Source organism: Microtus oregoni, unplaced genomic scaffold, assembly GCF_018167655.1.
Source record: "Microtus oregoni isolate MIOR12 unplaced genomic scaffold, Mior012 000048F_ref0000485, whole genome shotgun sequence".
Taxonomy (NCBI): domain Eukaryota; kingdom Metazoa; phylum Chordata; class Mammalia; order Rodentia; family Cricetidae; genus Microtus; species Microtus oregoni.
In genome coordinates, this window is record NW_024543222.1 from 9,164,460 (window position 1) to 9,180,734 (window position 16,275).

A 16,275-nucleotide genomic window follows, 5' to 3' on the forward strand; every position below is an offset into this window, starting at 1 on the left:
GAGCCCCATACTTGGGCTTGAACCACTTTAAGATACATCCTGCTTATTCAAACAACAACTTGAGACTCAGATCAGCTTCTGACTGGCTGCTAAAGATGAGGGACGTGGCAGCTGCCAAGGTTAGTTACTGGAATTCTTTCCATTATGTATCATGTCCAGCATTGGGGTGGGGCTGGACTATAAGACATTGTTGCCTTGGCACTAAGGGTGGGAAAGTAGGATATGATGAACATTTGGTACCACTTGTTCCTTCCCAATCCATTGAAGTCACATAAATAGGCATTTTCTTTTAAGAGACTGATGATAAAAATGACTAGCCCATGAGGGTGGGTTAAGACATGGAAAGAGTGATCCCCTCACAGATGGTAACTCTAGTTAACCTAAACTCTATCCGAAACAATAACTTGATAATCTCTGTCTCACAATATACACTTTTGGGGGCATGTTTCATCATCATGAAATTTCAGGTTTTCACCTGTTTTCAACCTTTCTTTCTACTGAGTGCAAGGCAATTGTGGCACACAGGCATGATGCTTTCTGACTATATTCTAAGATCTTGGGAGACTGAGGCAGGAGGATCATTATGAAGATAAGACCAGTCCAGGTTACATAGTGAGTTCTAGATCAGTCTGGCTACGGAGTAATATATATATATAATATATATATATATAAAAACCCAAGAACAATAACCACAAAAACAGGGCATGCGGTGTAGTGGGTACAGGACTGAGACAGAAAGAGAAACCTGCGGAGCCTTGCTGGGCTTCATGCAGTTCCTTTACACGCTTATTTTATTTGTCTTTTGCCACCAGTTATGACCTCCAGGAATAAGAAAGTATATGTATTTTCATCCCAGATTCATTAATTCCAACTAGAATATAAAAGGCACTCGAATTTGTTCCACTGAATGGGACAAAGAAAGAAGCAAGCTACATATGAGTAACTTCTTATTAATGCATCTACTTCTTTCTATCTTGAAGGGTTCATTTTCAATACTTTTTTTTCACATTTGGGTTTGTCTAGGCACTGACTGTGAAACAATGATGTGATTTAACGTAGTTTAACTGGAATGTGATACCAGGAACCTCAAGGAAAACCAAAGTGAGAAGGGGAATGAAGGAGAAGGAGAGTGTTATAATGACTGTTGCATCATTAGTAGCTACAGGTGTATTAGATTGGCAAGGTCTAGAGATGGTAAGAAAAGTAAGGAGCCAGTGTTGGCTGCTTAGTCAGGAAGCTGGGGTAGGTGTGCATGTCTTTCGTTGTTTGAGAGATGAAGAGTATGAGCGACCAGGGAAATAAAATCCAGGTGAACTAAGGAGATGTGTATACCAGCAGGTGTATAGTAAGCCATTGTGCACTGATACTACTGCACCACAATATGACTAGTCTTCTTTCTTATACACTGCTCTGAAACCTTAATGAATCAGGTACTGTCCTAAAATCCAGTTTCTTAGTTTGTTGATATTTATCCCTAATAGACCCATAGTTTCCCAGAAGGCAGACGACATGACTTGCTCACACTCAGGACCTAACATCACATCTCATACTTATGCTTCTAAATGGCTGATAGAGCTACAAAAAGTGCAGAAACTACTCACCCTAGGAATATGCACAACCACTCAGCTGTGCACATAAAACCACACTGGATAATAGAACACACCTCATTTGTCTGTTTAGTGTGATTGTAACACAACTTCTGAAGGAAGCTTACTTTATCAAGCAAAAAGACTTAGTGGGCTCACAGTTTTAGGAGGTAAAAGTCCAACATTTGTTTGACCTCTGGTAAGGGTTAATATCATGGTAGACGCATGGATGGAAACAAAAAGCAACAACAACAACAAAAAAAACAGAATTCAAGACATGAAGCTGGAGAATAAATTTGAAAGTTCAAGCCGGGCGGTGGTGGCGCACGCCTTTAATCCCAGCACTCGGGAGGCAGAGGCAGGCGGATCTCTGTGAGTTCGAGGCCAGCCTGGTCTACAAAGGGAGTTCCAGGACAGGCTCCAAAGCCACAAGAGAAACCCTGTCTCGAAAAAAAAAAAAAAAAAAAAATTTGAAAGTTCATGTCTGCAGACAAAACATGCAAGCAAATGCTTACAGATTCTCTATAGCTTCATTAGCATCTTTCTTTTTTTGTTTGAGAGGGAGGTTTCAAGACAGGGTTTCACTGTAGTTGTCGAGCCTGTCTTGGACCTAGCTCTTGTAGACGAGGCTGGCCTCGAACTCACAGAGATCCACCTGCCTCTGCCTCCCAAGTGCTGGGATTAAAGTTGTGAGACATCACTGCCTGGCGATACATTAGCTTCTTAAAAAAATATCTAATGTCCTAAGATTCTCTCACCTATAGGTGGCAAAGATAGAATTCTAACAAGCATACTAATGATCAAAGACTACACTTTATAAACTACAAAGCCGGTCACCACATCCTTATTCATCAGAATATTTCAAACATGTAAGGTACTGATGTATTTACGAGAGTTCATATATTATGTTCATATATTACGTCCCTCACATTGATAAATTAGACCAAATACACTTCATCATCTCCTTCCTACCAGGTCCTTATTATTCAAATGAAGAGTCTTCCTTGACCACAAAAGGCCAACATACCTATGGATATAAAACTTTTATTTCTGGTTGGTCCGAGAGTAGTGGTGTTTACAACTGATTAATCACAACTAATTACAGATTTCTTTAACGACACTAGTCTTTAATACCAGCACTCTGAAGGCAGAGGCAAGTGGATCTCTCTGAGTTCGAGACCATCCTGGTCTACAGAGCTAGTTACAGGACAACCAGGACTGCACAGATAAACCCTGTGTTGAACCCTCCTCTCCCCTGATATTTTTTTTTTTTTTTCGAGACAGGGTTTTTCCGTAGCTTTTGGTTCCTGTCCTGGAACTAGCTCTTGTAGACCAGGCTGGCCTCGAACTCACAGAGATCCGCCTGCCTCTGCCTCCCAAGTGCTGGGATTAAAGGCGTGCGCCACCACGGCCCGGCTTCCTGATATATTTTTTTTGTCTAAAAGGGTAGGGTCTAAGTGAAGCAAACTTGATTTTGGGGTGGAGGAAATAGCAACACAGAACAGAGTCAATTCCTGCTCTTTTCCCATTGTGTTCCTCTACTTGTAAGTGAACATTAGTTTTGGATAGTTTGTTTAGTTCTGAATAGTAGAGGTTTTGTTTTATTGTTTTGTTCTGTTCTGACACAAGAATATAACTTGGTTTATCCTCCTTATGCCTTTATTATTCTTCCCAGCTACAGGCAAACAAAGCATGTATTATAGAAAAGACAACCGAAATCAATAAGATGCCCAAGATAAAATATCTTTGCATCTTCTCTAGATGCAGCAGAGGACAGTGCAAGATGAGAAACTGCAATTCATCAATATACCAGTCAGGCCCGACCTAAAATGGATGCTTGCCTTACTGTGAAACAATTTATACTTGGGATTCATTTTTTGAAGGGAATCTAAATCAAACAATGCTATGTTAAACACATAACTCTTTCCTGAGAAATTTCTTATCTAACTAGGCTAAAAAAATTTTGAGACAAATTGCATTTGGAGAGAACTTGCTCGTGCATTGGCATTCAACAGTCTGGGAGAAATCAGAAGCTTAGTTTGGAAAATACAGTAGCTTGGAACATGCTGAGCTCAGCAAGGCCTTTGCCTCTACCCAGCATTACCGAGCATGCTGGAAGCTTGTGTAGATGCGGAAAACAGAGGAGTTGTTTGAAGCTTGAATATTTCTTCCTCATTCCTTGCTCATCCCATAAGCTTTCCTTTCGAGTTCTCAAAACTGATGCAGATGAATCTGTGTTGCACATAGAATCTGATTTGCTATAGATGAGACTATACCCTCCAGACAATGTGTGATAATTTAAAAAGGCAGTTCAGACGCTGTCACATTACATTGTCCTACATAGTTCCCATCAAGACTCAAATGTGTTGTGAGGTAGGAATAACCCAGAAAGTCACAAGCTGAGGCTTCACAGACAACACTGGTCGCTCTGCTCAAATTCACAGCATAAAATCAACTGCTCTGAGCTTCAAACTCCATTCCTCACTTGTCTCGGGCAGGCAGAAGACACCTCAAGTCCAAAGTTGTTTGTCTCAGCTTTGGAAGCAGATATAAAGTAATTAAAGCAAAGGGTACAAAATAAGATCTGATCATGAATCCTCACAGGTAGTGTGGACCTCTGAATGCTATTTGAAGAGTCCCAGACAGGATCTGAGATGAGAGGAAAGGATTTTATAAAATATTAGCCTTCTGGTATTTGTTATAAAGATGACAAAGCTGAGCCAGGAATGAACAAATTTCAGTAATGGAGATTCAGATGCATGTTCAAAGGGGGATGACTGTTATCTACCACAACTGCTGGGTCACCACACTGTGATCTCAAATCAGCCTGTGGCGACTTTCTGCTCAAATCATAATTAAATTGTTAAGCATTTAATTTTAAAACTTGATGGGTAAAACTGATGAACGGAAAAGTAATCCAAAGCGTGGATAAAGTCGAGATGGATCATGTTTACCTCATGTCCTTCGGCAACCATGTCTGTCAGTCAGTCCCGGAGGATTAGAATCACATGGATACAGAATTGAGAGCTTAGGCAGACTCTTTAGAACTCATTTAGTATTCAGAAGCAGGGAGAAGGTCCTATCTGCTGAATTGCTGCTGTTGGACCTGGCTAGGGAGTTACTACTGCATCAAGTAAGGGACCAAGGCAACTTTATAAAAAAGAATTAATTATGCTGTGATTCATAGTCCCTGGATGTGCTATAAATACTTTTATGGAAGTGTTTTTCTTCCTCCCCCCCCCCGCCTCTTTTTTTCCTTTCCACAAAGGCTGAGTGGAACAGCATTTCTTCCAGGAATCATAATTGCATTTAAAAATCATAGAACGAAAGAGTAGGAGGAATCTCCAACATGTCAAAGAGCCATCACCAGAATTTCACAGGTGAGGTGACTATGGGTTCCCTAGAGTCAGGAAGGTTCATGGGGTCATGGAGTTAGATTGCCCGGCAAGCCAAAAGTCCAATCGCTGAACCCAGAGCAAAGTGCATTCCAACACACCTTGTCATTTTCCAGTGCGGGCAAGGGGAGTGCCCTGGACAGAACTCTGTTTCCTTCAATTACATCTCAGCCCTGGAGCCCTATGGAGCTGGAGAACCTGAAGAATTTTGCTTCCCAAAGTTCACTGGCTTTCCTGACCATGACTTTAACAGGAAGGTATTTTTAGCTCTTCTCGCCCCATGAACATTCTTCCAGCTTATTCTCAGCACTGCCAGCCTCAAGCTTAAGGCCGGAATAACTTTTGAGTACTTTGTTATAACTTAAGAAAGTCGTTTTGATAATCCTCTAGAGAATGCCTTTGATGCACGCAGCATTCCAACCCGTGCTTTGAGGAGATAGGTATGAATGAAATGGAATCTCTAAGTACCTTGCAGGCTAGTGTAACACAGAGCCTGAGGGGTATTATGATATAGAAGACATATGCGAAGCCAGAAAGAGAAAGCAGGGCCATGAGGCCTGACAGACAGCATGCTTAAAAGTTCTGTGTTTCAGAGTCGGCAGCGTTCCGGGGTGCAGGCAAAACAGCACCTGCTCAGTAGGATGATCCTGGAGGTGAAATGAAGGATGTTTGCACAGGCAAGCCCCTGGGGAAAATGCAGGGAGCAATGGATGGGAGAATTATTTGCATTAGTTGAGAATAGAAAATGAACAAACTGAGATTACAGAACCAAGTCCAATCTGGCTGTTCAGAGACCAGGGGGAAGGGTTAGGAAGAGGAGGTATCCTTGCATGATGCCTAAGGTGTCAATAGATATGAGAGAGATCCAGAATAGAACCAGCAGCATAAATCAAGCACTGAGTCAGGACCAATCAGGATTCTGGGTCTCCAGACACGAGAGGAGGAACAGAAAAAAATGGGGCTGAGAAGAAAGGCTGCGCTAGAATCGACAACTGGAGAGTGTTTCTTATGTGTAAGATCCTTCCATGTGCTTGCAAACTGGGCTACAGCTTTGAGATGAGTGTTTTCTGAGAACATGTGAAAGCTCTGGGTTCAGCCTTCAAAACTAACATATATGTTTGTCTAATTATGTATTGTTATTTTAACATTAGTGATATCTAGTCACATGTCAATTATGTAACTTCCCCATCATATAAACTAAGTGACAATGTGGCCCTTTTTTTTCTCATCTATATCCATGATCTAATCTGAGATCCCTGAGGGTTTACCAGCGCTTACTGAGTTTGATGCAGGCATCATAAAGGATGCAACAAGGCTAGGGATGTAGCTCCATGGTAGAGTGCTTGCCTAGACTGTGAGAAGACCATCTCTGAGCTCCAGCACTGCAAAAGACAAAAAGAATGCTAAAAGCAGCCAAGAATTGCATAAGGAGATAACACAGGCGTTAGGAGCACTTGCTGCTCTTATAGGAGGACCAGGTTCAGTTCCAAAACCCCTGCATAGAGTAGCTCACAACTCCTGATAATTCCAGTTCCAAGGAATATGACCTCCTCTTCTGGACTCCTTGGGTGCTAGGCATGCATATGGTATGCATACATATACGGAGGTACTCACACATCCACACTAATGAAAATAAATCTTAAAATAGAATTATTTTAAGTAAATATGGCAGTTTAATGTAATGTGGGCTACCGACACAAAAGAAGGCCGTACAGGTAACATTAAGGACACCTGAGCAAAACACAGGCAATAAGACATAAAGTCTTCACTGGTTCAGTTATTATAGAGAGTGTAGCCTATTAATCAAAGATATTAAGAATAAGAATAAGGGTTACTGAATCAAGGTAAATGAGAACTGTGAACCACAATCTTCCTGTAAATCTGGAATTATTCTCAAATAATACATTTTAGGTTATTAAAGATAACACTTGAAACAGAAAAATATTACTTTTGTTAATTTGTTGGTGTTATATAGTTAGTAAAGGAAATACCCAGAAATATTCTTTAAACCAATCCATTTTTAATAAGGGGCATTTTAAAATGAAAACAAGAACATAAATTATTTTTAAACTTACCTCATTGTAGATAACTGTTTGAGTACTCTATATTTTTATTTAGCAGATTCTCTCTTGCATAATCTGTTCTTAATTACCACCAGTTACACTGGCCCTGTCAAGTTGCTTTTAATAGCTTTTCTAGTAGACTGAACTGTTGGGACAGATGTTGGCTGGTATAGGTGCCTAGGCTGGAGGTGATACAGAGGAGCTACTCATGTCCATGGGGCCAGTGTAACAACTTATAGTCAGTGACTAAGAGTTGTGTGTAGGGGTAAAGTTATTAATTCGTGCTCCTTAAGTCAGGGCAATTACCTTTTTATATCGTAAAGATGCTGGCATTGCCTAGAGATGTTTTTGACTGGCACACCATAGGTGGTAAGAAGAAAGGAAAATTGCTTCTGGCAACTAATAGAAAACAGACTGACACTGTACTCACTGTTCCGAGATGGATGCATCACCTCGCCATCAAGATAAAAGAATCCATCCTGGATCAAACTGTAGCACGCCTAAGCTGAACATCATTCGTAGACAAGGGAGTCAGTGATGTGTGCTTCTACATCCTGTCCTTAGAAAAACCAGCGATCTTCTAAAGTTATAAGCAACTGTTGTTGCCTTCAATCTTATTAAACAACGCTGACTCATTGCTTGTTCTTATCAACCCATCTTCAGCCAAGTCTTATGGCTGCTTAAAATTCAATCCCAAGAACCCACATAAAACTATTAACCATGAGTTGATTGTCCACAATTGCATGGGGCACAAAAGTGGACCTAACAGAAAACTGTGTACATGTTTGATGGAGAGGGGAGGGGAGGAGATATTTATTTGCACCACCCACAAACCTAAGTTTTGTTGACATTTTAGCTCTTCGTTCTATATTTTCAGAATTCTTATTCCTCATTTGTGTGGACGCTCAAGTGCTTCTTTGGAAAAATCATGGGATGTTGCTCCCATGACACTGCCTCCTTTCGTATGGTGTAACGGCATACAATTAATGGTGTGATCTGTTTTTGTTTGGGTTTGTTTTGTTTTCACTTAATCACAGGGCTGGTTCAGGCTGCCAGGGCACTAGCTTATGAATCAAAAAATGAAAGTTTAAGTTTCTCTCCTGCTTAAAGAAGCATACTCTGTAAAACTCACTGCCAGAATAATCGTAGCACACTAGTAAAGATACTAGTAACAATTAAGGTGTTCACTGACCTAATAGTATGTGCCAATCAGTCTCTCCAATGCACCTTATGCATTACCTTACTTAGTTTGCCTCAGTATCCCTATGTAGGCAATACTACTACTATATCATTTATCTGATGAATTGTTAACTAAGTAAAAATGTGGATGCATTCACGGTGACTTGGTCAACATGAGGGACTGAGGGTCCATATCAGATGTCTCCATTGTCCCAACTCCTTTCATTCTACATCCAGACCAAGCTCTCTTCACCCCACTGATGTGGGAGTAATTTCTTATTAATAAAGAAACTGCCTAGACCCATTTGATAGGCCAACCCTTAGGTAGGCGGAGTAAACAGAACGAAATGCTGGGAGAAAGAAGCTGAGTCAGGGAGTCGCCATGATTCTCCCACTCCAGACAGACGCAGGTTAAGATCTTTCCTGGTAAGCCAGCTCGTGGGCTACACAGATTAATAGAAATGGGTTAGATCAATATGTAAAAGCTAGCCAATAAGAAACTGAAACTAATGGGTCAGGCAGTGTTTAAAAGAATACAGTTTCCGTGTAATTATTTCGGGTAAAGCTAGCCGGGTGGCGGGACACAGCCCGCCGCTCCGTATGGCGCCCGACGTGATGGACTAAATCCACTTAAAAACCTGAGAAGGCTTAAAAATAAGGGAGAGAGACTTTAACACAGATTTTTGCTGTTTGTTGGTGGCGTGCTGTAGAGAGATTTCCTGATTCGGCAACAGCAGCAGAAAAAAAAGCTGCGTCATTTTAAAGTGCGGCTTCTTGGGACTGTGCCGCCAGTGCAAACTCTGGCTTTAAAGCATTTCAATGGATTTTATGGGACTGGATGTTTGTGTTCCCGCTTGGGATCGGAAGGAGAGTGCTCTCAGTGCTCCCCGCCTGCACCTGGGCAGATGGCAGAATCAGGCTTAGGCAGGTGGAAGAGCATGGTGAAAGAGACGTGTTTTCAGACTGCGCAGTGCTCTGCGTGTCAGATTTGGTTGTAACTTGGATAAAAAGAGTTTCTGTGCTGCATGCTCAGTCTCAAAATTAAACTACTGAGTGCGGCTCCAATGAGGACTTGCTGTGTGCCTGGAACTGTGCACAGCTCAGGGGCACCAAATGGATCTGAGGCAGGAGCAGCTGCTCCTTGCTAAACTGTGCTGGTTGGCAGGAACTACCGTAATTACCATAATAACAGCACAGTTAAGGTTTAGACTGGGCAGGACACAGGTGGTACCGTATTACCTGTACATGGTGCAACTTAAGTTTTTAAGAAGTGCTTAACATTTTAAGAAATGCTCCTGGATAGTAAAAATATTACAGATTCACAATAAAACAGATTCAGACATAACAGACCTCAGTGGATCACAGTGTTGGATGAATGTACATAGGCTTGAGAGAGAGAAGAATAAGAATATAGAGAATAAAGTAAATGTCTTTAAAAAAGGGTAAAGTCTTTAAAGAGACAGAGTACAGATAGTTAAGAGATTAAAAGAAATAAAGAAAAATAAGCCACGTAAAAATGAAAAATTCACAGAGAGTCTGGATTATGTACATTGTGTTTTCTTTAAATTTTTTGACGGTGAAGGAGCTAAGTACAGAGAGACATTTCATTATATGGACTGCCAAGTGTAACCAGAACGGATATCATGAGGGTATGACTTCAGAATTTGGGTCTAAGGATATGATGCTTTGGAAAGGGTCTTCTTTTGTTTTCACAGAGGACCAGACCCTATGGATTGCATCTATCCCGATATGGTATGATAGACCACGACCTCCCGAAAAGTTCCTGTGAACACCCTCAAAAAATTACTTCACTCAACTGGCAACTGAGATAAACCTGGCACACAGGTTACACCCTAAATGATCTGATTAACAGCGCCCCCATTCAGCAGGAAGCAGTTTGGAGAGAAAAAACTGCGCCCATGTTCCCAAAATATTGTTTGTAAATGTTCTTTTACATTTAAAGGGGGAAATGATAAAGGTATGAGTAATTTGCATTGGTGTGGATTTTACAGTCAATTTTGTTATATGTATATGTATTTCTGATCTTGATTAAGGTATTGTGATTGTGTAGTTCATTTAAAAATGTAATATATAATTAAGAAATATAGGTTAATGGTTAATCATCAATAATAGTCAAGCTTGTAGTCATGTTAGTTAGATTTTCTAGATATATAGAGATACATTTCAGTTAGATAGACATTCTTCATATCTTTCAAAGACTGCAGAATATGGCATTTAATGTTTTAATAACTTAGGACTTTTCATGACAATGAGAAACTCTGCTCCTGGCAGCACCAATCTACTTCAAGAAGAAGATAGGCATCGAAGAGGATCCTTATGGAGTTTGATAGCCATTTGGGCAAGAAACTGTTCTTGACTGGACTGTTGCATAAAATGGACACAGAGAACCCGCAGAGAGAGGACTGCTGAACTTGCCTAAAGGTGAGATGGTCTTTCGGGGTTCATGACTCATGAAAGAGTCTGCGAGACATTCTGCAGGACACAGCAGATAGTGACTGAACTGTCTTTGGAATTTCCTGCTTCATGGAAATGTCTGCTGGATACTTTGGGCCTGAAGGCTGAAGATGGATGCCCCAACGGTACAGAGGAACTTTGGGTGACTGTCCAGGCAGCGAGATGTCTCTGTCATTTCTAGAGTTTTCTTATTTCTTGTTTACTTAGGTAGTATTATATCCTTCTGGAGTCTTTGATGGAGTTGAAGAATAAATAGATAGTTATAGTTTTCCTTAGTTATGATAAAAGATAAAATAGATATAAATATTGTAACTGTAATTCCTGCTTGATAACTGTTTTGCTATATGTAATTTTACTATGTTAAAGTTAAAGCCTTTCTTTTTTGTTTAAACAGAAAAAGGGGAAATGATGTGGGAGTAATTTCTTATTAATAAAGAAACTGCCTAGACCCATTTGATAGGCCAACCCTTAGGTAGGCGGAGTAAACAGAACGAAATGCTGGGAGAAAGAAGCTGATTCAGGGGGTCGCCATGATTCTCCCACTCCAGACAGACGCAGGTTAAGATCATTCCTGGTAAGCCAGCTCGTGGGCTACACAGATTAATAGAAATGGGTTAGATCAATATGTAAAAGCTAGCCAATAAGAAACTGAAACTAATGGGTCAGGCAGTGTTTAAAAGAATACAGTTTCCGTGTAATTATTTCGGGTAAAGCTAGCCGGGTGGCGGGACACAGCCCGCCGCTCCGTATTTCAACAACCCCACACCCAAGCTTCCATCATCATCATCATCATCATCATCATCATCATCATCATAATAATAATAATGCTGTGGTTGGTTTAAATAGGAATGGCCCCCAAAGGATGATGTATTTGAATGATTGGTCAATAGGGAGTAGTACCAATTGAGAGGGATTAGGAGGTGTGGTCTTTTGGAGTGGCTGTGGCATTGTTGGAGGAAGTGTGTCACTGGTGGTGTTGGGCTTCAAAAGCTTAAGGGAGGCCCAGTATCTCTCTCTTCCTCTGACTTCAGATCTGGATCCAGAAGTCTCAGTGACCATAACTGCCTGCATGCAGCCATGCTCCCTTCCATGATGATAATGAACTAAACCTCTGAAACTGTAAGCAAGGCCAATTAAATGCTTTCTTTTTATAAAAGTTGCCATGGTTATACTGTCTCTTCACAGCAATGGAATACTGACTAAGACAAATGCTCTCTCAAAGAAGAGGTCATAGGAGTATTTCTTTTAATTATTTTAAAAATTTATGTTTACATTATATTCTTACTTGCCTGTATGCTCACCATTTGAGGACAGGTGACCACAGAGGCTGCAAGAGAACATCAGATCCTTGGAGCTTCAGTTACAGGCACGTGTAAGCCACTTGGTGTGGTTGTTAAAAAACTGACTGTGGATCCTCTACAAGAGCACCACTGCACCATCTCTCCAGCCTGTGAGTATTTCTTTAATAGAAGGTATAGAACAGGGAATCAGCATCAAATCCTTCATTGGAAACTATCTTTTGGGATCTTCAAGCCAGACTTGCACCATTAAAGCTCATTTCTATATCCAAAAATGCCGTTATAACACAAATATAAAGAATAGAAGATGATGCTCAAAATAGCAACTTCTTTTAATGTTTGAAAACTTAATACCCCCAAAGTTGTAAAGTCCCTATGTGTTTTGGTTTCTGTTCTTCACTCAATCCTGTCTCCAGCCAGTACTGTCCTCCTTCACTCCATCCAAGTGAACTGCTCTTGGGGATATTTTCTGAACTATTTCATCCTCAATTGCAAATCGTTTTCAATTCAGAGCTATTGTGTGTTTCCCTTAAAAGGAAGAGAGAAGACTGCATGCAACAAGATTACAGTGGTTGAAAATAAGGACATGAGGTTTGATCTGATACTCCTTTCATGTGATCATGCCCAGAGAAGCTAAACACAATACTTATCCCCCCATTTCCACCCCACAAAAGACTTATTAGCCTGCTCTGTTATTACATTAGTTCTAGGAAATAGGAACTCATCCCTACCCCATAACTCTACAGAGAATCTCTCTGCCATTCCTTCACTTTCACTCCACAGGTCTCTTTTTCAATTCCATTCTTCAGACAATGAGCATATGCACCATAAGTGATGTCTCTCTGGGTTCAACAGGTAACCAGAGGGTGGCTCAGAGTGGATGCGGACAGTGCTTAGATACATGGACTTGAGACAGAACAGGAAGCTCTTTGTTTACCATTAAGACTCTACAGCATGGGACTAACTGGGGACATTAATCACCATGGGCTCCTGGGAGCCCCTCTAGGGTCAAGTCTCTTGCCAACCCTAAGGTGGTTCCCTTAACTAAGAATTGTGGTTCCGTGCTCCCCTGTCCAACCTTCCTTTTTCCCAATCCTCCTGTTTCCCCAAGATCCCCCACTCCTTCCCTTCTCACTTTTCTCTCCCCATCTCCCCTTACCCCCATCCCACCCCACCCCCAAGATCCCAATTTTCTCCCCGGAAATTTTGTCTACTTCCCATAGCCAAGAGGATAACTGTATGTTTTTCCCGAGGCAGCTGAGGATAGGCAACCTGAAATGACCCTATCCATAGCAATACTGACGAATATCTTGCATACCACCATAGAACCTTCATCTGGTGATGGATGGAGATAGAAACAGAGACCCACACTGGAGCACTGGACTGAGCTCCCAAGGTCCCAATGAGGAGTGGAAGGAGGGAGAAGATGAGCAAGGAAGTCAGGACCACGAGAGGCGCACCCACCCACTGAGACAATGGGGCTGATCTACTGGGAGCTCACCAAGACCAACTGGACTGTGACTGAAAAAGCAGGGGATAAAACCGGACTCTCTGAACATGGCGAACAATGAGGGCTGATGAGAAGCCAAGGACAATGGCACCGGGTTTTGACCCTACTTCATGTTCTGGCTTTGTGGGAGCCTAGCCAGTTTGGTTGCTCACCTTCCTGGACATGGACGGAGGGGGGCGGACCTTGGACTTTCCACAGGACAGGGAACCCTGACTGCTCTATGGACTGGAGAGGGAGGGGGGAGGAGTTTGGGGGAGGGGGAGGAGGGTGGGAGGAGGGGGAGGGAAATGGGAGGCTGGGAGGAGGCGGATACTTTTTTTTTTCCTTTTCTCAATAAAAGAAAAAAAAAGACTCTACGGCATGAATTGATTTTGAAAGATCTTTGTACCAGTGACCACACAGAAGCTGTTGACTCTGTTAAACCTTGCCAGGGAATTTTCCACAAGAACTACTAGATCTGACTGCTATTCAATCTTTCTGGTGTAGCGTTCAGTACTTCCACCATCTTCTGCAAGTAAAATGCAAACAACAGACTTTGGGTTCAAGAAGCAGAAAGCAGATCAGATATGTGCAGAAAGTCTGCTGTGTGTCTATCACAGTACTGGTGCAGAAATAGTAGCAAGACTGTAAAAATTGAGCCCACCACTTCCTCAGATCGAGTTTGAGAGCATTTTTCTCTGGATAGTCTGCTCTGTGCTGAAACATAACCCCAATATAACCTTAGTTAGTATTCCTTGTCTTTTTATCTTGTCAATAATAATTTAACAAAAGAAAGCTGGGTTGATGTACATAAGCATGATCTCTAGGGACTAGTCACACTGTAAAATGGATGGATCCAGGAATGGGAAGACAAGGGTAGTAGGACCAGACATCCTACTGTCTCTCCCCATACCCCTTTGTGCCACAAACAATTTCAAGAGTCTACAAATTACAAATTCCAATAAGCCTCCCAGTTGTTATAAACATTTATTTGTTGAGGTGGATGATGACACACTACTGTATTAACTCTATGTTGGCTTGATTTATGACTAGTAAATATCTACATAGGGGTTGCTATGGCACTATGATCCTGGAACTCAGAAGAGATCCTGATATTATGTACTTACAAACGCTGCTTATAAGTCTTCAAACAAAAGACTCTCCTTTGTCCTTCAAATATTTCTATATCTTCTCTTCTGTGGATGGTCAATCTAGCCACTCTGTCTGAAGTTATGAGTTATGTACCATTATGAGTTAGCCACTCTCTCTTTTCATTATTTCATCCACAGAGCTTGCATAAAGTGTTTTCTTACTCATTGAGTCTCCATGTCAAACTATGCTTACTGAAAACCAAGATTTCATTTTCCTGCTTCAAATTACCTTCTTAATGCCTAGAACCACTGTTTGGCAAGTACCTATTCAATAAAAGATTAATGGACTGTGAAATATAGTAGAGAAATGATGGGGAATCTTTGTCAGTCAATTATCTTCAAGAGATGGTACCAAGTGTGGCTTTCTGGAACATGGAGAAAAACTGCGTAGCCCAGGTGCTCTCTCTCTCTCTCTCTCTCTCTCTCTCTCTCTCTCTCTCTCTGTGTGTGTGTGTGTGTGTGTGTGTATGTGTGTGTGTGTGTGGTTCCCTCACAGCACAGCTGAGCTTGGACTTCTAATTCCTGTTTCATGAGTTTTCCCCTTATAATAAATAAAAATATAATTGTTTTACCTTTTATCTTGCCTGGTTATTTCCTGAATCAAGCTAACTTCAATAGAGAAATCATTAAATAAAATATATTTTTGTATTTTTATGTATATTTCTTTTTGTGTATATTTATTTGTTCATGGTTACAATTATGAGTTTGTGTGTTTGTGTATGTGCACATAAAATGAATGTTCGTGTATGTGTATGTGGTTCACTAAGGTTGATGTTGGGAATTTTTTCTTATTAACAGTAACTTGTGAGTCCAGCCCCCAGGGTTCAGGTCAGAAGACACAGCATAGCAAAAGGAATTTAAGACATTTCTAATCTGAGGAGTTATGGACTAATTCATACACATGCTGTTAGAGTCCTGTTCTTTATTCTTCTGTTGGCTCTAATTCTACCTCTGAAGCTTCTAGCCATCCTTTATTTCAATCCTGTAATTCTACATCTTTGTTTTCAATTCTCTGTTTCATATCTCTCTAGCTTCTTGTTCATCTAGCCTAAATCACTCTTTTGCAGGAGGCTTGAAGCAATAACAAAAAATACAATAGTTATATCTTATTAGTCTAAAGCATATTCCTTTGGGTGGGTGAAAAGGGAATAACTCTTTACCATGGCAAAACAAGGTCTCAAGGTTTCTGGAGTAAGACTGCAGCCAGTGGATGGGGGCACAGTGTCCAATGAGATAGGCTTCAAGACATAGGTGTTTTATCAGCCAGACTTGGCAAGCGAAGAATTGACATAATTTTTTCAAGGCTGCTTTGTGTTAATAACCTTGGTTAGACACCTGTGACTCTGACCTTGTGCATAACAGTAAAATTTTAAACTTATTATCTATTTACAAACAACTTTAGTCTAGTTTGAACTTGCTCTGAGGTAAAATGAGCTAACTGTGTGCAGGCTCTTTTGGACTGAGGAGAAATTGTTATTTTCTTGTGTTAGTCTGAGTAAAGGAACAAAGGGGGCTTTTAAGCGTCTCACAGTCCTTACGGGACAACATATCTAGTTAGGAAGCATATCCTAGCATAATTTCTATAGATCAGTATCATACAGATTAAAGAGAAGTTATCTTCCTGACCATCTACAGGTAT